Source organism: Buteo buteo, chromosome 7 (assembly GCF_964188355.1).
Source record: "Buteo buteo chromosome 7, bButBut1.hap1.1, whole genome shotgun sequence".
NCBI lineage: Eukaryota > Metazoa > Chordata > Aves > Accipitriformes > Accipitridae > Buteo > Buteo buteo.
The window spans coordinates 12973446-12994942 of NC_134177.1; the positions used below are offsets into that span (position 1 = coordinate 12973446).

Consider the following 21497-nt stretch of genomic DNA (forward strand, 5'->3'; position numbering starts at 1 on the left):
TAGTAGTTGGCCATCATACACTTTGAGATTACTTTGAGTCCTTCAGCTTCGGTAACAGGCATTTATTGCTCAGTCTCCTTACCTATTGTGTACTGCTGGAGGGTCATTATTGGTGCAGGTATTCCTCTTTAGCCTTGGAAACGGCACTTTTGTTATCAAATCTGTGCTAAATAGGAGCATGTCACCTTCCTGTGCTGACAGCAGTTGGGCTGGCTGTAAGTGTTGGCATTAGTAGAAGTGGCAATGATTAGGGAAAGCAAAAGCCCGGGGCAGCTGAGAAGGATTGCAAAGGAAAAAAAAACCCTAAACATCCCAAGTGGAAACTTGGAGATGGACAAAGTGCAGTAGCAAAAGGGATAGTCAGATGGATAGTGCATGCAAGAGAGAAGACGCTGAGTTCTTGCATTGGCACATCCTTAGATGTGCAACAGGCATCTTGTTTTCACAGTAGGTGGCAAATTGAGTGTTTCTTGGCTTCAGCCCTCTGAAAAGGCATATTTGTTACAAAGCCACTTGATTCTTTGGGGCTAGCAGCAGCCCCTGCTGCAGGGAGACAGGAATTTAGATGAGATAGGGTGCAAAAGGTGATCTACTGGTGAAAGATGCTGTTGTGGCAAATTGTCTGCTACCATCTAGCTCTGTTTTTCTGAAAGCCTCCAAAAGTAGGATAGCAAATGCATTATTGCTCTTCTCCCTTGTTGCTTGTTCTCTCTCATGAAATTTGGGACGTTTTTGTTATTCAGAGCTCTCGCCTGTGTTTCCAAACACTGCTCACGTAAATCCTTTCTTTATTCTTTCCTTGTTGTCACCAAACCCTTGGTTTCAGGAGAAAGATTTTTTTTTTTTTTTTTTTTTTTTTTTTTTTTGCTAGATAGGACATCCTGAAGATCAGGAGGTAAGTACTATGTTGTGAACACAAAAGTTACTCAATCTTTCATCAGACCTGACTTTTTTCCTCTGGGTCTATCCCATAATTACACATACTCAAATCTTGGAATAGACTAGAAGTCTTGCCTCTGTTGGTTTCAGTGATACTGTAAATAAAGTCACTGGAGGCAACATTAAGATTTGTCCTCTGTCATAGTGAATAAAGCTTTGGAGTCGGAGCCATCTGATTTTGATGCGTGCTGGGTATTGCTTATAGCTTGGCAGAACTTTCTGCAAAGTCAGTGAGCACTTTGTTTCCTAGAACACAGATTTATCAAACCCTTATGGTGGTTGTCAGAGAAAATGTGGCCAAGTTTGAGTGGTGCTGCATGATGTATCTACAGCCATTGATGTTGCTTTTGAAGATCTGTTTGAATGTTAAATAATGGGGTGGAAGAAATTACACTTCAGAGTTGTTGGGTTTTCTGTACTACTGGATTCTCTGCCTACCATCCTAAAGACAAATCTTTCTTTTTCTTGTTTCAGAGTACTTTATAACTGGGTGTGCTTGAATGCATCAGCCTTTGGATGTGAGTGTCTTCTCTTGAAACAGCCTTGTGATATCCCAGCTGCCTTTTCTCTCGGGGTAAGAAAAGAAATACACATTCAGAGACACAAGATTAAGAACGTGCTTTGAGCAGAAGCAGAATGGCAAAGAGAGGGCAAGCCACACTGGTGCCTCAGCTTGTAAATTTTGGAAATAGTGAACTTGTCATGGAGAGAGGGAATAAACTGTAAAACTGCCTACTGTAAATAAGACAAATTATGAGCTTAAGTTGCAGCAAAAGAAATTTAGATGAGGCATTAGTAAATGATCTCCTGCATTAAGAATAGCTGAATGCTGGAGTGGATTGCCCGAGGAGCTTAGGCAGTTTCAGTCTTTGGAAAGGTTTAAGAACAAGTTGGAAAAGCTCTAGCAGATGTGCTTTTAGGAGAACTGATCCTTCCGTGTGGTGGAGAAATGGACTAGATGACTTCTGGAGAGTCCTTCTAACCCGACGATGGTTAGAAATGGGAGTATGTGAAATTCTTATCTTGACAACCTTATTCAAAACTCATAAGGTAAACGCAAAGCCCAGTGTATCTGTGCAGAAGGAGCTGCCTGGTCTGATTATGAGCTTTGATGCAACAGCAATTAACTGTGGTGCTCAGCGTCTTTGTTACCTGAATGATGATGTTGTTCTGGAGGGAAGTGTAAGCTCATGGAAAAGGAGTTTAATCCTCTGTTGTTGGCATGTAATGTAAACTTGTGATAAAAACAGGAGGTTGTATCAATTCTGGTTCCTTTGTAGCAAGTTCCTGGCAGTTTGGGTCTCTTCTGTGATCCATGTAAGGGCTTTTCTCTTCTCTCAGGTGGGTAATCTCATCTATTTTATTGTGACATGAGAACACAATGCTACAGATACAGGTATACTGAGCAAAATACAAATATCATGTGGAACACAGAGAGAGGAACCAAATGATTACTTTTTCTTTCTGTTTCCAGGGGCTGATGAAATGGAGGAGAGTTTAATTTTTCTTTTCTTGTTCTTCTGTTCCTGTTCTCCTTTGTGTTTCTTTGTCCTGTCTTGACAGAGAACACAGCAGGCTTTTTCTGTGTTTAAAACTTCTGGGTCACCAGGTGGGTCTTGAAATTATGTCCTGAAGATGGCTGCTCATTTAGTTCCCTTGCTTCTCCTTTGCTCCCCTGGGAGCTGCAGACAACAAACAGCCTGGGCATAGGCAGCTTCTGAGCCATCATCATGAGAGGGACAAGGTTCGGGTGCTTCATTTTCCTTGGACCAATTAAGAAGGACAGTGAGATAAGGCACCTGAAATTCAGTGGGAAATTCTTCAACCTCCTGTTGGACTTTGTTTGGGATTCATTGGTTTCCCTAATATTTACCTCTTATACTTAATGTCAGCAAATACTGGTGTCTTCCCTGGAGTTATACTAGTGTCTTACTGTTTGTTATCATCTTCTGCTTAGCAGAGATAAGCTGTTGTGTCCCAGGGGTATGGGAACATGGAAGAAACTTCCAAATAGCTCTAAGAAATGCAGATGGTGTCAAGAAAGAAATAAGGGGATGCCTTTCTGAAGTCACCTTTGTACATGGTTTTTTTCTCCTTTTTTTTTTTTTCCCTCTTGAGCTTTTCAATTCCTGCAACTATCTACTTAAATCTTGAAAGCAAAATGCATTCATGGAAAGATACGATTTACTGTGTGCCCCCTGATCTTTTGATCTCAATCAATCAAATAAATCCAAGACCTTGCAGTTCACCTTATTGCAAGGACGGTTAATAGTTGAGGGGTTGTGCCAATGGCAGTGATGGTTTTCCAGCCTTGTGCTTTTTTTATTGTTGTTATTATTTTTTATGATTCTGACCTTTCGGACTGGTCAGGGTAAGATTATTTGCAAAGAATACTCCATAAATATGCCTGTCAGGACCAGAGTTAACATTCAAGTGTTGCTGCTTAGCAAAAGAAAACAATATGCCAAAGTTCAATTTAGATTTCCCTGCAGGGTTGAAAATAATGACAAGACTCACTTAACATGGCAGAGATGAGTCCTGCCACCTTTATGGGAGTGGTTGCCTTATGGTCCCGCAGCACATTGCAGCTATGTGCCTGGTTAACTTGCTGGCTGTGCCTGAAGATTTGGCGTCTGGCATCTTGTGCTGGGGGTAACTTGGGGCAGAGGAGCCCTGGGTGCATCTCCCGGCTCTCTGAGGTGCAAGCTCAGTCAATTAGTAGTTTTTTTTTGATTTTGCAACTGAAAAGTCTTTTCTTTTCTTTTTTTTTTTTTTCTTCTCCCTAATACTGCATTCCTTGCTTACAGCTGTAAATGACATTTTATGGAGCTGCTCTAAGCTCTGTGTCCTGCAAAGCAGTCCTGTTTCTATCCTTGCACTCCAAGTGCAAGCCAGCATGCGTTGCAAGCATTGCCTAAGAAAGTCCTAGCGCATCCTGGTGTGTTGTGAGCTGCGCCCTGTGGGTTGCTCGTTGTGATCTTTGAAAGCTTTGGGAATCCCAGATTTTGGTGGGCAGCTGGTTGGGTTTCCCCCACTGTGACTATTTGTTGAAACAATGCCTAGAGGTCTCCTGCCTAACGTTTGCTACCAAGGAGGCTTGCAGCGTCCAGCGGCAAGAATCTTGCTTGTCTATCAGAAAGTATAATGCTGATGATCGATGTTTCTGCTGTCCTGTCAGCAGAATTGACTTCTGTGGGCGAGAGCAGCATGAGGAATGAAGCTGGGAGCAAGCAGCTGCTATTTAAGCATCAACCTGCAGTGTTTGAAAACCACACCAGTCCGTTGTGTAGAAATGGTCTCTCTATAGAGCCTGGTTGTGGATGTAAATATGGTTTGTCAGGAGCATGTGGCTCTTCTGAGGTTATTTTTTCCTCCTTTCATAGATGAGAAAGTGAAGGTGTTGAAGAGCACTGGCTTTACCCACAGGAAAGTGCATGACAGTGGAGCCCCAAGGTTGGGTCTGAGACCCACAGGTTTGGCCAAAAAAAAAAGCTATACGGGGTGAAAGGCAGCTTGTTCCCTGAAAAAATTATGCCATCAATTAAGAAAGCGGACTGGGACTGCCTAGTGAAATAACGGTGCAAAATGCAATGCAACTTGTGAAAAGTCACGTGGCACCTCAGTGACAGATCCCCTGTGACAGCCCAGCGGCTCGGGGTCCAGCTCTTCAACGCCATAACTTGCAGCGAAACAGATGGGTCTGGTTCCTTGTCAGCATCAGCTGAAAAGTGTAAAAATAAAATAAGTAAATTAGTCCCATCTTCAAATCCAAAAGCCATTTCTCCAGCGCCTGTAAGTAACTTAACGCTTTGTTAGATTTACCTGCCTTGCACATAAAAGTAGAGATATGGGAAAAATAGATGACTTAGGGTGGCAGTGCCTTCGTTGTGTGCTGCTGCACCCTGCACCAAGCCTGGTGGCCCTGCCATGAGCTGGGGAGACGTCTCCCCATCACCATGGGTAGCTGCCATCCTCAGGGTGTCAAGGGGAAAAGCCCTTCAATATGCAGGAGTTTTGCACGGCCCAGACACCGACACCCTTTTTTCTTATTCCAAAAGGGACTGGCAATTAGCAGCAGGGGTAATAGCCACCTTGAATTAAATAGTATGGAGGCATGAGAAATAGGAAGGTATATTTAGAAATATCTATTGCATAGATATATGCCTCTTAAGAAACATGTTGGAGATGCCATATCCATAAATACTAATAAGGCTGTTTGATTCCAATTTTCAGGTAAGATTAACATTTTATTGAGTATTATATCTGTCACATTCAATGCTTTAGTGTACCATCCTCTCAGGCTTATTAGCATAATTGCGGTGCTTAAGCAACAATAAAAAATTCAACAGTAAAATAGCAGTTAGCACAGGCAATTTGTTATCAAAAGCTTTTACTTAAGGACAGCTTTTGAGCATATTTATTATCAAGTTAGGGCTATAGATTATTTTTATTTAGAAAAACAAGAGGGAAACATTGTAGGATCTTTTTTCTTTTTTAGTGGCAAAATCAGAAGGCCTGAAAATTGGTCACAGCCTTTTTCTCTTTCTTAAAATCACTCAGCAAATTCGCTTGGGGTGGGAAGACGAGATAACGAAACAAACTCGGGTCTGGAGCGGGGTCGTGACGTTAATAACTCAGCAGAACAATTTCGGTAAGTCCCGATGCCGTCTTGAGTGCCCTTTTAAGATTCCCTCGCTGTGTCCCAGGCTCTGAAGAACATCATCCTCCCCCTCCGTAACTGATGGCGCTGTCATTGGAGCAGTGCAAGGGCGTGGGTGGCTTGGCCTCGTGCCCCAGCGGTGGCTGCAGCCTGGGAGGCAACGCGGCCGTGTGCTGCGGGGATGATGCACCCACAGACGGGGGAAGGACCGGACGGGACCTGCAGGAAGATGGGACTTCGATGTCGGTGCCGGTTGTCTCCGAGATTGGAGCGGAGGAGCACGGCGTGGCTGTGTGACAGCACTGCGCACTCCCCCTGTTTCTGTTCTCCCTTTGAGGACGCTTTGGGGAACAGTCCTTTTCCAGAAAAGCTGTAGCGTAGACGTGAATGCACGTGTGTTTGTGCGCACGCAGCTGCTTGTGCACATACACGCGTGTGCGCACACACGCAGAAAGTCCCTGTTGCCAGCACGGCAAGATTTCATGTGTGTATTTTAATTTTCAGCAAAAGGCATTTTGAGGGCAAATTTTATGTGCATTTAAAATACAAAGTTGTACCTTATAAATGAAGAAGTAAATGAGTTTTAAACAACGCAGGAAGTCCTCAGACTAAGAGGTCCATTAAGAAAAGCTCAAGCATTTTGGCAAGAGGAAGACTGTTGCTGTGATTGCTTGCAATTCTTTTGCTGGTGGAGGCTTTTTGCAGACCCCCAACTCCTTGAGTTTGCTTCTCCAACACCCTTCAGCTTCTGCTTGAGTTCGTCTGATTGTCACCCTCAGTTGTCCTTGTTGTTCCTCAGACCTGTGCTCACCTCCGGCATCCCTATTCTCCTCCCCATCACTGGAACTTGGGGTCTCTCTCCTCTCATGTGTTTTCCTCATCTTTCCTTGTTCTGTGGGACCTCGTCTGCCGTGTGCTGCTTTTTCGGAGGTCGCTCTCCCATCTTCTTGATGGATGACACATGGTGGACCTGTCACTCTGCCATTTTGGTGGTACCCAATGCCCATGGTGAAGAGCTGCTACAGCCCTGGCAATGCCTAGGTGGGGCTGACAGCCTGGATGAGCAAGAGGGGTAAACTTGTCTGGTTTTTTTGCTCCCATTTTGACTGCTATCTAAGCTCACCCCTTGAGGAGAAGTGAAGGCAGTGCTGCCCCAGGGCAGAAGCTCGTGTTCATAGTGAAACAGGATGTGCAAGCAGGTTGTAGGAATTGGGAAGGGTGTGTATGGAATCAGGTGAAACTAAACTGGGCACATATAGAGAAGTGATGTGCTTGTGGGGTCCTCTTCACAAACACCCTCTTCTGCGAATATGTGAAATTTGAAAGGAGCTGGTTGTTTCAGATCCTGTTTTTTTGGGGGTACAAAAACCCATGTTATTCTTCAGAGAAAAACTGTACGTTTCAGATTCTTGGGTAGTCACGAGTATTGTGTTGGTACACAGCTCACTCTCACGAAACTGCCTAGTACTGCACGGTGTTTAGACTTTTTGTCAACCAGAGAGCTTGGTGATGCTGCTGATGAATACACAGAAACCGACTGTGGAAAGCTAAACTTCCTGGGAACTTCACTCTCAGTGGAAAATTGGCTGTGATTTGAACTGCAGTTGAAATATGCGCTCTCTGCCGCTGTGGTCGATTCCAGGAATGGGGACTTGTTGCTGCTCTCCCAAGAACAAGCAGGTTCCTGCACAGTCCTGCAGGTCCCCACTATTATTTCTCCTTCTGGCTCTGCTCATCTGGCTTTAGTAGCATCCAACACATTAGCTACCTGAGCATCTCCTGCTTGCATTTAGTCTTTTAGCTAGGTAGTGGTGAGCGTATTCTACTACAGCCAGGGAAGCACCCTCCTAGGTTCTGTGCACAGGCAGAAGGTTCCCACATCTGTAGGAGGAGCTGGGGACCAGGGAAGGAGCTTTCTTGGGGTGTTGACGTGATTGAGGGCATTTCTGTGTGGCTCCTACCTGAGATCTGTAGTCCTCCAGTAGTTTAGGTAGAAAGGACCTTGCAGGTCTCTTGTGCATCCCCTGGCTCAAAGCAGGGTTAGCTTCAAGGTCGGGTGAAGTGGCTCAGGGCTTGTCATGGCAGTGGTGGTCTGGTGTGGTGTCTAGGGATGGTGATGGTGTCTGCCTTGGTCAATAAGAAATCTTATGGAGGGCTTTGGAGGCTGTAGTCTGGTGTCAAGGTAGTGGAGCAATGAGGTTTCTGGGAGAGGGTCCGTATGAACGGTCAGCCGAGAACCAGAGTCTGAGCACTACAGGGACACACGTCCTCCGTCGAAGTCCCGTTGTGAACTGGGGAACACCGTGCCCAGCTCTGCAGGGCTGGCTGCCACCACAGCCGCTGGGGAAACCGCCCGGCTCTCCTTCCTGATGGATGGGGAGGGGTGATGGGAGGAGAGGGTCGGTGGCTGGAGCCGAGGCCATGTGTGAACACGTCTTCCTCGAGGAGGAAAGTGCCTGCACGCTTCTTGCAAGGGGAAAAAAAAATTGGCTGAAAGAATTTAGCAGTGATAAATGTCATAAAAATACTTATGCTGGAATTTGTAAAGCCTGGAACATCTGTTCTCAACAGTGCTTTGATCATGTTGTGAGGCTTTTAAAATGATACTTCCATGAAATAAGTGAGATCCTTATGGCTGCAGGATTCCTTTCAGTGCCCTTTTTTTCATGGAGCAAAAAGGCAAATTTCACAGGGAACATTACATGACTTGAAACACATATTTTAATGGTTAGTATCAACCAAACAATGTTTTATTAGGTGCTAGAAAAATGTTCCAGTTACATACCCCAGGAAGCTAAGCACTTCCATTTACTTTTAAGCTTATGGGAGCTGTACTTGGGGGGAAAAAAAAAATATCAAGAATTCATTGCTTGTATATTACTGTATTCAAAACCAAAACAAACATGGTAAAATGAGCTTAAACATTTTGAAGTTGTCAGAAAAGGGCCTTTTTGGGTCTTGTTTCCAGGCAGAGCTGCAGACGAGCCGGGATCTGCGTGTTTTGTGAGGGACACGCAGCGAACAACCGCGAGACACTGACAATTTACTTTCCTTGGTGCACTGCTTTGGATTGAATAACTTTTTAGTCATCTGCTTTCCTCCAAGGACTCATCCTTTCCCCTTTCCTCATCGTTTTAGCAGGCTTCTCCCTGTTGCTCTTCAAGCAGCTGTGTGTTTGTGGCTGAAATGTTGTGATGCCGAACGTCTCCGGTGTTTTAAGGAGCGCGGACAGCTCTGATTGCAGAGCTGGGTCCTTTGCAGTGTGATGCCTGGCAGGAGGATTTCTGCTCCTCTGCCTTCCTGCTACACGTAGGAAAGAAAAAAAAAGTAAATCTCCTGGGCTGCATTTGCAGAAACAGTGGAACACGCAGAGCGGCAGGAAGGAGGGAGAAATTGAAGAGATGTGGAACGCGGGGGTCTCCTTGTCTGCCGCGTTCAGGTGTTCATACTAGGGAAATCCTTGCTCGCTGCTGCAGCCAGCGACTCCGGCAGTTGCTAGTGAGATGCTGGGGCAAGGCTCCTCGCTTCCACCTCCCCTTCCCTCCGCTGGAGGGGAGAACAGGCTTTTGTGTGGCCCTGGGGCTCTCCCCAGCAAGAGGGGTCTGGGGCGGTCCACAGTTTCTTCATGTAAAGACTGCCCAAGCTGTGAAAGGAGAAAGAGTTATGGTCATAAATAACAGAGAAGGAATACGGCTGTGCTTTCTAGTAAGGTTCTGGGTGTCAGGGGTTAATTTATGAAAACTAAATTGTTTAATTAATTTCTACAGTGCCCAACAGGTGAACAGGCGGCTTATTACCATGACATATTAATTTATAGCAGTTTTCCTTCGCCAACACCTGCGACTCAGTTCTGTTACATGCTTATGCTGTCTGTTAATTATTTACCAAAGATTTACAAGTACAGAGTGCAAATAAAATGCTTTTATGCTGAAGACTGCATTGCACACCTCGGATTCCTGGGATTTATGCCACTGTACTAGCAGGTACAATCCCATTATCATCCCATCCCTGGGTTTCTGATGGAGGACTCCTTGTACATGCATGAGCAAGAGGCAGCCTCCTGCGCACCAGAGTTTACACGCAGAGGGGCTGTGTTGTTAATGGAGGGCTTGCTGCACACATGACTGTGGTGTATGAAGGGATCCATGTCCTTTGTTTCTTTGCAGATCAATTTTTGCCATTTTGAGTGACTTTCCCCCTACAAAGGCTCATTCTTCTTCGTAAGTGATGGCAGAAGCAAACTGTTTAAAAGAAACCACTGTGTGATATGCTGCCTTTTTTTTAAAAAAAGAATAAAGTAGTATAAAAGTCAAGTAGCGGATCGAGTTCTGACTCAGCTGGTAACTTATGATCCTATGCTATTTCTGTAACATTTTTAGCCTATGACCAAATTTTTCTAATGTTAGGACATTGCCATAGAAAGTGTGTCAGAGTCCCAGGCTGCCAGAACCTATCACTGTACAGAATATATACATTTCCGAGCAAGCGTGCAGGAGCAGTCCAGTAAGTTCTTTGTTGTGGTTTTAAATGGCTGCGATTTCGTTTTTTGTTGTTGTTTTTTTTGGTTCGTTTGTTTTGTTTGTTTGTTTTTTGTTGATTCACTTAGCAAACAGTGCCGCGCAGAACAACATAGCTGCTTTTTGTTTCTCTCGCAGTCAGGCACTGAGCTCCTGTCCCCAGCTGTGCCTCTTGCAGACTGGAGTGACTTTATTGGTAGATTTTCAGCCGGTGTAAACTGCTGTAAGTCAATTCAAGCTCTACTAACGATGTGGATTTTATGGAAGTTGAGAATCCAGTCGTACAGCTCATGGTTTTAGTAAGGAAGGAGTTCTGGAGATGGTTGTCCTGTTTGAGACAGGCAGGAAAGTACATGCAAAGTTTCTCTAAGCTCAGGGAAAGCATGTGTGAACAAATAAGCATCTGTGTTGCAGTACAAGAGAAGGCGATTACTGAGGAAATCCCAGAGTTTACAAGTAGGATTTTTTTTTTATAGGTTCAAATCTGCTGTGGTTTCAGAGTACCTAAGGACACTTAAAATAATGACATTCCAGACAGTCCAGCCCAAACATGCATGACACACAGCAGCAAAGCAATCGTTGTCTTTAGCACTAGCAATCAGCTAGCTAATGCAACAGCTGCTCTGAGATTTTGCATTTAATTTTTGTCTGGATAATAATGAGAAACACGGGGTTAATGATCTGTGTCCGGTTTCCCTCCAAAGTGCTTTATTTGCACTCTGTGGCTGCTTTTCGTGGTTCTTTGCAGCAGCCCCAAAATGTCAACTGACCTGAAGAAATCGACAATGGATGCTTAAAAAATCCAAAAGAAAAGCTAGAAAGGATGCTGCTTTCTAGATTTTTATGTGAACACCTTGTACTCAGGCTCCCTTTGATTAAGTAACCAGCAAAACCTATTCACATGTACTCCAATTAAAATTTAATGAAGCAAGAGGATGTATTCATATATGCTGACTAATGCGGAAGGAATAGATTCCAGTAACTCGGCTCCGCGAGCCCTTTGCTTCGCAATCAGGGCTCGGTTTACTAGAAAGCTCCTCAGTGGCTGTGGAGCTCCTCTGGCATGAACAACCCTTTCAAGTCTGGGTTCGTGCAGTTATAGCGAGAGGCCGTGATGGCTTATACAGAAAATAACGTGGCTCTTTTCTAGGGTAGAGCCTTATCAATGAAGCCCGGTTTGGCCGATGGCAAGAGGTGAGGCAGGGCTCCTGCTCTAACGTGCTCCATCGGAAGAGGTCAGGGAGTTGCTGGATGTGTGCGTTATATGCGCCCTTGTATCAAAACTCTCATCAAGCAGCAGTTGCACGAGTGGAGCAACACGTAGCAAGAAGGGAAGGGAAGCCCTGTTGGCCCTGATTTTTAAGGAGGGGAATTGGTGCTCAAGGGGAGGCTGTATGACAGCTAAGCTGATGTCAGAAAATAGCCAGGCTTTTGGTGCCTCTGCCTTTGCTGCAGGTTTACTGGGCAGTTGCTTTAGTACTTGTGTTCCCAAAGGGATACGGCTCTGCTTTGCAAAGCATTTCGCTTTTCAAACGTTGCTCCCACCAGCAGGGAATGCACAGACATCTGCGCGGACAGTGAAACGACCTGCCAGGAGCGGTGCAGATACTTGCTTACTTTCACGCTGTCTTTGTCTCTTCCCGAGCGTTTCCACCTCTCGGGCTGCTGCAGAGCTCTTGCATCATCTCGCACGCAGGATGGGGGTTGGAGAAATGGTGTAAAAAGAGCTCATCTGCTCATTGCACAGTGCCCTGTGGCTTCAGCTCTGTGCAAGGATTGATATCCCATTTCTGGAGCGCAATGTGGCAGCAGGGTGATGCTGCAGAGCTACGTTAAAGGGCATTTTTGGATAAGAAATGAAAGATCCTCCTGTATCCACTCTTAGTAATGTGTTGGGCAACAGAACGGAAATGCCATGGTGGAATTTGCCTTTGCTGCTGACCCTTGCATGACACGTGAGAGCTCCTCATCACCAGACCTTTGTTTTGCCTTATCCAGAATACAAAGCAGTGCTTCATCTGCACGGCTGGCTGTTTTCCTTCTGGCTTGACTCAGTGGCAGAACTGCAGCAAACTTTCCCGAGGCATACTGGGTTTCCCAGTTATCATCTGCTTCAATCCCCATTCTGTCCCGCAAATGCTCTCACTTGCTCTGTTGCAATGAAGTGCTGAAGAAGCTTTCAAAGGGAGAGGCGACTCTGGAACTGAGATCTCGTGCTTCGTTTTTGGGCTGGAGAGCTGCTGTTGGAACAGTAAGCATGAGATTTCTCTTGAAACCTTCTTTGTGTGCCTTTCTGAAGAAATAGCTGGAAGGAGAAGACCTGTCAGTTGAGCTCTAAGAGAAACCTATTGGCTCTGAATACACTGGGGACATTATTTAAGGTCAGTTGATCTGTGAGAAGGCATGACTTATCTAATGCAGCCTAAGGTTAGTTATGCAACAGACGGGCTGTTCTTTGTTGTGAAGAGCAACTTCAGTGTGTGCCTGTGAAAATCAAAGGTCTTGCTGAAGGCGGGTTGTGTTCTGGCTGGAAGCTATTGGGTGTCCTCCTCTAGTGATTTTCCTTCTGTAGTAGATTATCATCGCGGAAAGGTTTCCAGTGGGAAAGGCATTCAGCAGTTGCAGGCTGCAGAAGTTGAGCTGCTAGTAGATGTGTACTTTGGTGGGTGGTGGTGCAGGACCAGGTGCACATGGTTTTGTTTCAGACCAGCCGTTACTTCCTTGTCTTCTCCACCATGCATCTCTCTGTGTCATAGACCAGATCACCGGATTGTCTAGATGCCTACATAGGGCAGTATTTTTAAGGTGAACACCAAAGAGGGCTATTTTCTTACCTCTAAAGAGAGAGACGTAACAATTTGCCTTCTATATTGGTTTGAATACAAGGATTGCAGCGTGCTGGCTGTATGGCACTGACATCTCCTTTCTTGTAGAACCTTTCTTCCCTCTATCATCTCATATTAAAACGCGCTGCCCAGCCAGAGTGCTGTTATGTCTCCAGAGAGACTCGGCATCACTCAGCAAGTCGAAGAAAGGAAATTTTTCTTTAGAACTAGGATTGGTCTCCTGTGCCTTGTGGGGTGGGTAAGAGTGAGCAGTTCTTGGTAGCCATTTTTGGGTTTGAGCCTTTGTGCACAGTGAAAAATACTTTATCGCTTATGCAAAGCTAAGCATAATATTCAGCAAGATTGTCCGATGTGCTTGCGGACTGTCTTCTTTCTGTGCTTTTTATTTGTGTGATGTGTGTTGGGACGTTTAGTATTTGCGGAATGAGGATATTTTAACTAGCTTTGCACAGATACTGGTCTTGTGTGGTTTGTTAGCTACACACTCCTGGGCAGAACTAGGGGGTGATGAAAATATTCAAATATCTTGAGATTTTTTTTGAGGACTTTATGTAAGAGATGGAAAAATTAAACCTTAAAAGGAAATAGCCAAGGTGTATAGCCATAAAATGTTGTTTTTCCTAGAAGTTCAACTTTATGTATAGATAGCTTGGTGAAATCCAAATTGTCTGTGGTGGAAAGGTCATGACTGTGATATGGTGTGACAGTGGGGGAACCAGGGAGCAAACGGGTCCGGCTGCAGTAATCTCTGGTCTGGGCGCCTCAGAGATGGTGATGCTCCGAGCTCGGGGAGAGTGTTTGCATCTCCCTCGATGGTTTTTTTTCCTAGTTGCCTCTTGCTCTGGAAGTCTTTTGGCTGTCCAGCTCTGCGTACCTGTAGACTCCATTTGAAGTATACTAAGGTGTTACAGTTAATAAGAGATTTCTTCTGCTTTACAAAATCAGACTCTGCCTTCCCCCTTCTCAGCATCCAAAATGATTAGCAGTTTCTGTAAATCCAGGCCTATGGATTTTATGAGGACATCTGACAGCCGGGGTGATCATGTTCTCCCCGAGCGTTTCCTAAGTAGGAAGAAATCAATGCATCAAGGAGGACTGTGGCTGACATCTATTAATTACACTGTCCCCTTATGTCTAACGTACCAGAAAATGGTCTGAAAGGTAAACCCCTTTGCCCTGGCTAATTGATACAGAAACAAATTGGTACAAGTGAATGTAAACTGGTTCCTAAAAAAAAAGGGAACATTTGTTTGGTAGTTGGAATTGGAAGGAGCAGTTGGAAACTGAAATAAAATGTACAGTAGCATGAGATACTTGGCTACAACAGGCCCCGTAAATGGTCCCATCAGTCCCACAGTGCCCCACACTAAATGCTGGGGAATAAAACATGTCCTGCTGTTAACGTTGCATCAAATGAAGGCATTGTGGTACGTGCCCGGGGCGATGGGCTGGGGGATAATTACTGTTTTCTTCCTGTATACCATAGATGAGATGATTTTGAAGCTTTACCATCCTGACTTCTGCAGCACACATTAAGCTGAATATGACATCAGTGCTAAGAGTTGTGGCACTTGTGGTTATGGCTTTGGGATTCCTTATATTTACTTTCTAGGGAACTAAAATTCAAAGCAGCTTTTATGGCTGTCACGAGAATACTGTCAGTTTCGAAAGAGTTGGGTAAATGTGCATTGACTTTTAACTAATAGGGCCATATTCTACTTTCTGTGTGTTTCCAATTAGGAGAAGTATGTTATGATTTTTTAAAAAAATTGTTAAAATAGGAAAGTTATTTAACTGCAAGACTTCTTCTGCTTTTTCCCAAAATAAAGATAGTGAGTTGTTGTCCAAGGGCAGAAGTTTTCATACAATTACTATTATAAGCTGGAAATCAAGTTTTAATAATAGCACGCACCATCTGCCACGAGTGGTGGAAGAACAAGACTGAACCCTGGACTGCTGTAAGCAGTTTTAATTTGCAACTTGCAGCGAGGCTGGAGGGCTTCACATACTTCTGCAGAGGAGAGGACAGGATTCTCTGTTGCCATTGCTGATCCTCTCCCTGAGCTTTTGGGTTTTTAGTACTGTAGATCCCATGTGCAGCATCTTGTCTTTGCTCAGTGTGGTTAAGTTGTGCCTTCAGAGTAAAATAAAGGAGAGTGTTGACTGTGCCAGGCTTGACCCAGCTCTGTCTGAAGCCAGATGCAAACTCCTGGTTGTCATGGATGAGAGCTGGAGCCGCTCTTTGGGAAGACCGTGGCTGGTTTTTCCATGTGCTTTGGTGGTGGTGGGAGGTGATGGGGACATCTGGCTGAGATGGGGGAGGGTCTCTCCCCATGCTGCTTCTTAAAGGGCATGTCCATCCTCCTTATTTTCCTGGATGTGTGTTGCAAAATAATTTTATACCTTTGTTCCTAGGACTTGGGATCCTTTTCATGAGCTGCGGTGGATCTTTGCTACCTTAGAAAAAACCAAAACATGTTTTTCCACTTTTTAAAATGTACTTCGCTAAACAGGTATTTTTGTCAAATTGCAGTTTCCTCCAAAACATTTTTCTTTATATAGAAAATGGGATTCCATCTCTCCTAGACCTTTGCTAACAGCTGTTCTGCTAGCTAAATGTCACTGAATTAAAAAGAAACAAAAATAAGAATGGTGTTTTTGGATAAAGATTTTAGTTGACTATTTCATTCCCAGGTAGAAGAAATCCTCCTCTCTTCTGAATGTTGAGATAACCTGGGGGTTACTACCCTGCTATTTTACATTGCAGAACATTGTAATACTGCAGCATTTCTGGAGAACTGTTATATATGTATATAAACATGCTCATGTATATAAACATGATCTGCACTGCCTTTTGCCTCGCTCCCCCCTGCAGAGAAGTGCTGGGGCACTTCTGTAGGACCCTCGGTAACTGCGCGTGCTGCTGGTTTTGGCAACTCAGCTTTTGAAGCTGACCTGTAATGAAGTTGGTGCAATGGGATAGTTTCAGGTCGGGGTGTGTAGGAAAAGGGGACCTGTGCCAGCCTTTTGAAGGTTGCTTTGATTTGTTGCTGGGCACAGCGAGGACTCCTGGGGTATTATCTGAGGATTAAGTGCAACATTAAACATTGGAGCTGGCTTGTCAAAGAAAGGGCAGTTTATCAAAATATAATTTATAACCAACAGTTTACTACTAGCTACAGTAATTAATACGGAACATGACGGGGCCCATCATTAATGTGCTTTGTTGTCTCAGCTTGCATTACTGCTGCTGGCAAGGCCAGCTTCTGAGGCTAATGAAGGACAGGGAGGAAAGAAATTTGTGCTGTTGTTAGCTGATGGTAATATTTCTCCAGGTCACACACTGTACCGTGCATTGCATCTGATCACAAATCTCAGCCAGACGTATCTGTCCAGTAAAAGCTGGTTTTCCAAATTCTTGCTTAGAGAGGCAAGAATTATTGTTTGCGCCAAGGTCACTCAGAGCCGATGACAAACTCTGTTAATGTTGGGATGGGGGAGAGGGTGCGCGGGCTGGTCTGGAGGACGGGGAGAAAACTTTTCACCTCATCTGTGGTGGCCCAAATCCTGCGTGGGTTGTTGGTGAGGGAAGGCAGTTGGTGTCCAGTGGTGGTGGTTAGTAAACTTGTCTGAGGGAGGAGGAAAATGGAAGAGGCTTTCCCAACGTTTTCTAGTGGCCAAGAGCCCAGCTGAGGGCAGCAGCTGGTGCTGTGTTGCCAGTGGGAAATCTCTGTTGGTGAGGGGCTTGTGATGGGTTTGAGATGGGTCCCACTTCCTGATAGCTCCTCTTGAGCTACCTGAGAGCCGTATGACTTCAGCAGAAGTTTTATTATCACGCTAGTTTCCAGAGAGATGTTTGGAGCCGTTCCCAGCATTGGGTTAAGCTGCAGCAGCAGCGTGAGCTCCTTTCTGGTGTTTTGGTGAGGGATAGGCCAGCTGATGGCTCTCCTAAAGTGTGTAAGGAGTTCATGTTAGAATAAACAAAGCTGTTCCCATGGTCTGTTTGCTGTATCCAGTCTGTCTTTGCCTATATTCCAAAGAAAGATCCCACAATTTCATCAAAATTTGAGAAATACCTGGGCCTGGAGGGGCTTGGATGCGGGGAGATATATCTCCTGCATGGAGATAGCAGTGGGAAAACCAAGTGCCACTGAAATTTGGCAAGCTTGAGCTCCATGGTCACTGTGATCTATTGTGACATTGATTTAAAAGAATATTTTTGGTTTAGCACCCACCCTTAATTTAAACACGTGGTCAAACAGCACTTTCTGACCTACAGCTGCCCACAGTGGCAACACCTAACTGGGTGCCTTTATAGCAGAGTGTGTTGTATGTTAGTTTTATTGAGCATTGCCCAAACAGTTGAGAAGAATGTTTTAAAGTGCCTTGCGTTAGTCCAGATTTAGCTACTGCCATCTCATGATAGCATCGGGGCTATCTGCAGGGAATCCAAAGGAACGAAACTAGAAGGTTTCAGCAGTTCTGCTCCAGCTAGAACCAAGTAAGCAGTATTCTCACGGTTCTCTCTGTGCATCTCTTCCTTTTTGGCATGTTTGATGATAAAATCAGATAAATTCACTTCATGTTAAGATGACAGGCTAAATGGTACATTTGCCACTTTCATTTCCATGGCCTTGGTTATAATGGTTTTTGCTGCGTGCCCTTAGTCATCCCTGTTGCTGGCTGTAAAGGGTGGAGGGATGTGCCTTGTGGGGGATTATACGCACCCGTCATGTCCTTTTTTAGATTGCAGTGCTTGACCTCCTTACTTATCCCATAAAGGAGCCTCTTGAATGTTGGCTAATCCCACCAGGGTTTATGCAGACTGGCTGAAAGCCAAGTCCTCCCTGGGTGGGTGCAAGATGCATCAAGGAGTTTGAACATTTGTGTCCTGGCTTGCCTAAATTAATCTTAGTTGAAGCAGCTGGATGACTAGGTAATGCAGTGTTATGCCATTGCTGTTAAATTAATGCCAGATAGGGCATGACAATTTTATGACCGTTAAGAATATTTGTGTGTAAACTACGAGGCTGGTCCAGAGAGGTGCAGAACAGGGAAATGACTGAGAAGTGGAGAGTCCTTGGTGTGGGCACGTAGTAGGTTCAGACTCCAGAGCTGACCAGATGACTTGCCACAGGGTTGAAAACTTTGCTGTTGGTGATTTACTTTTCTTCTTCAGAAATATTTAGTATTCTGGTTGTTTTGAGATTTTTATTGTTGGATTGATGTTTGTGTTGTAGCAGCAGGCGAATTCTCTCTTTGGGACCTTCCTATATTTGACAAAGATGCATTTCTCTGAGAGCCACCGGGACAGCGCAGTCAAGGATTCTGGAGTAGAGCACGTGGCCAGAAACAGCTGCCTGGAAAATGAACATTTCTGGCTAAAATATCACTGCTTTTGACTGTTGTGGAGAGGGCCAAAAAGCTATAAATGGCATGGTTTGGTTTGGTGCTGGAACCAGTGGCTTATCCATCCCCAGTAGTCACAGTGTCCTTCCCGTTTGGAGAGTTCTTAAGAAATTTTTGCTAGAATTAGATTCATGCTTTGCAGTGGTGGTGGGGAAGTTCTAAATATTTTGAATACTTTGGAAAATAGTAATAATCTAATCACAATGAATAGCACAATTCTGATGTGTAAATAGTGGTTCAAGTGTTACTCGGTAATCTTTACCCACTGTGTGTAGTGCCTTGGAACTCTCGGCATGGATTGCAACCAAATTCTAGTTGCTTTTTCAAACACAAAATCAGTCCTTTTCCCCAAAGAAAAGCTTGTGTTTGCTGCTTGATGGGTCTGTATACACAGATGCATGCATAGGTAGACTTGGTAACACTAATGCCGTCTCCTGTGATTTCATGCTGTATTAGGGAAGAGTGTGTCGTCGGCAAGCTTTCCAGTATTTGTAAAAGGTCTACACTGGGTAATAAAATCTTACTGTTGGGAAAATTGATCTAATTTTGAGATTGAGAGGTGTGAGAATAAAAGATGCTTTACTGTAAATTGTAGGTAGATAACAACAGAAACTCAAATATTAGAAGAAACTGGGTATCGCACAAACCACACACTTTCACATCACTAAAACAAGAGCTGTGCTCACACAGAAACATGAACCTCTTTGCAAACCACAGAAAGTAAAAGGGAGCACTCCTGTTTCATTATTGATCTAATTGCTCTTTTCTTGATATGAGAATAGATATGAAATGGTCTTGAATATTCCAGCATGCACAAAAAAAGACCATCACTTTTGGAAACTTTTAAAGGCGCAGCACATACTGATAAATAGCAAGGCCATTTAATTCTGAGAGTTACAACTACCTATCTAATGTCACTTAATTGTTCTTCTGGAACTGAATGTATTATAGCTTTGCTGAGAACTTTCCACTCTGGAGCGATATTAAATGAAGACAGCCTAGTCCATATTTTCCTGTGACTAATCAGTTTTGGAAGATCAGTCAGTGCAATCTTTTAAGTAAGTTCTGTTTTAAGAAAAAAAAATCCTCTGAAGATTGGGTGTTTTGGGGAACCTCTGTGTTGGGCTCCTCTAAAACTCCCTTCCAACCCAAATTGCTCTGCAGTTCTTTGTGGTCTTTGCCTTTACCTGTAATCTCTTTCCTTTGGTTTACAATCCCATTTAAGACCAAGTTTCCCAAGTAACCTGTAAGTTTGGGCCTGCGGGACTTGGGGAAAATGTGTGTGGTTAAAACCTTGCCACGTTTGCATGTGAGAACAAACACGCATAGGAATGAGGTTCCTGGATCAATCCAGCGAAGGCTGGATGCGTTTCAAAGATTCGAGAGTCTAGCGAGGCGTGCTTTTCTGTGGGGGAACTGTGAAGGTGAGTGTCAGCCTGTGCTCACCTCCATGTTTTACAACACTTTTCCTTTTACGATCTCCACCAGCTTTGCTGCTCTGCCTGCTCCTGCCAGCAATTGCACCTCCTACTCTTCTGCCAGGCTGAGCAGATTCTGGAGTCGGGCAAGCTCGCTGTGCTTGCAGCCAGCTCCCTCTCTAAGCTCTTCCCAAGGCTGCAGGCAGAGCTGAGGGATGGGGCTCCTTGGTTCTCCTTGGGTTTTGCTACGGGCTTGCTCCAGTGGCATTGGGCACCTTCTCTCTCCTTTGGTTTCAGCAACTTCTCTCTCCCTTGGTTTCTACAACTTAATAAGCACCCGTCTCGCCAAATTTGGGACTCTCAGAACTGCACAGTGGCTGTTTTCTTGTAGTGGGTAGTTCATCCTAAATACCCATGGGTGAGAGAGAAGCAAGATACAGCCTTTAATAAAATGTTTTTGAAGCGGTTTAGTTCCTTTTGAGAACTAATTTTCACTTCCTAAAGTTTCCAGCACTTCAAAATGGTCTAGAGATTTGCAGAAAAGGTCACTGCCAGCAGTAACTAATAATAAGAGGTGGAGAGGAAGAGTGACTTCTCTTGATAGCTTGTTCTTAAGACATCTCAATCACTTGTTTGATGAATCAGCGATGAATTTTTGCCTGAATACCCTGGCAATTCACTTTACCTGTAAATCATGTCCAGCTCATTGTAACTTTTCTTTCTTGTTTATTGATTAGTTGATTATTCTCCCTCGGCCAGGAAAACCAAATTAATTAGTTCTGCTTAAACCAAGGTGAGGATGAGTCTCCAACTGGCAAGAACATGACCGTGTGGTTGGAGAGTGGTCAATTCCAGAGAGAAATGGCTTGGTAGTAGTTGTCCAAATCGATGTATCACCATCTGTTTTCCTTCTAAGGGCATTTTCCCTTGAATTGTCTTGCACTTCCAAGGCACTGAAGACAAACTTGCACAAACCCATCCAAAAGTCATCCTCTTGGAAATGCTAGGAACTTACTGGCTTTGGGTTTCTGTTGCTGAGCCAGTAGGCGAGGAAGTTGGCTTTTGGTTTAGGCAGATCAGGCCAAACCCTGATTTGTTTGCATTTGTGCACCAAGTTTTGTTTTGTTTTGTTTCTGGAATGGCAGCTGTATGTAGAGTATAATGTGGGGAAAGATGAAGTAAGCTCCTTTCAGAAAAGCTTTATCAGACATTTGCCAAAAAAATAAGAGAAAGATGATGATTTTGTTCATTGTTTCCTCGGAGCTCAGAAAGCCATTCTTTTGAGTCAAGGTGAATTGTTGATGTGTTTGTAGGATTAAATAGCTGTTCCCAAGATGCAGGTAAATAGTCTGTAAGCTTCCAGATGCTGCCAGGAGGAGAAGTACACATTTAGCTCTGGAAATGTGCAGATCACTTGCTCAGGGCCTCTTTCTTGAAGGATTTCTGTGCTTCTTGTTTGTTGGTATTTCAATAGCATGTGAAAGGCCTGAGTTTGGATTGAGTCTCCGTTGACCAACGCTGTAGCAAGGGGCTATGACTGTCTCCGGTGAGGTGACAGCATGGACCGCGGGCGCAGCAGGTGGGTGGGAAGAGTGGAGGGGCAAAGGAGAGAGGGATGAAAATGGTGCTTCTGTCAATGTTTCGGCAAAGCTGGTGATAGGCAAGACCCGCTTTCAGGAGCAATGCTGAATAGTAATGCTTTGCTTTC

General features: G+C 44.4%; 1 protein-coding gene across 5 annotated transcripts in view; it reads left to right on the plus strand.

The window, feature by feature from the left end:
• The window catches only part of LPP (LIM domain containing preferred translocation partner in lipoma), a 353262-nt gene that overhangs the window by 71823 nt on the left and 259942 nt on the right, over positions 1-21497 (plus strand). For 3 of the 5 annotated variants that reach the window (XM_075031622.1, XM_075031621.1, XM_075031624.1), the window contains one exon: positions 1414-1513. The exons of the other annotated variants lie outside the window; for them this stretch is intronic. The gene's annotated coding sequence lies outside the window, so the exon portion shown is untranslated. The remainder of the gene's footprint in view (positions 1-1413; positions 1514-21497) is intronic. 5 annotated transcript variants of the gene reach the window in all.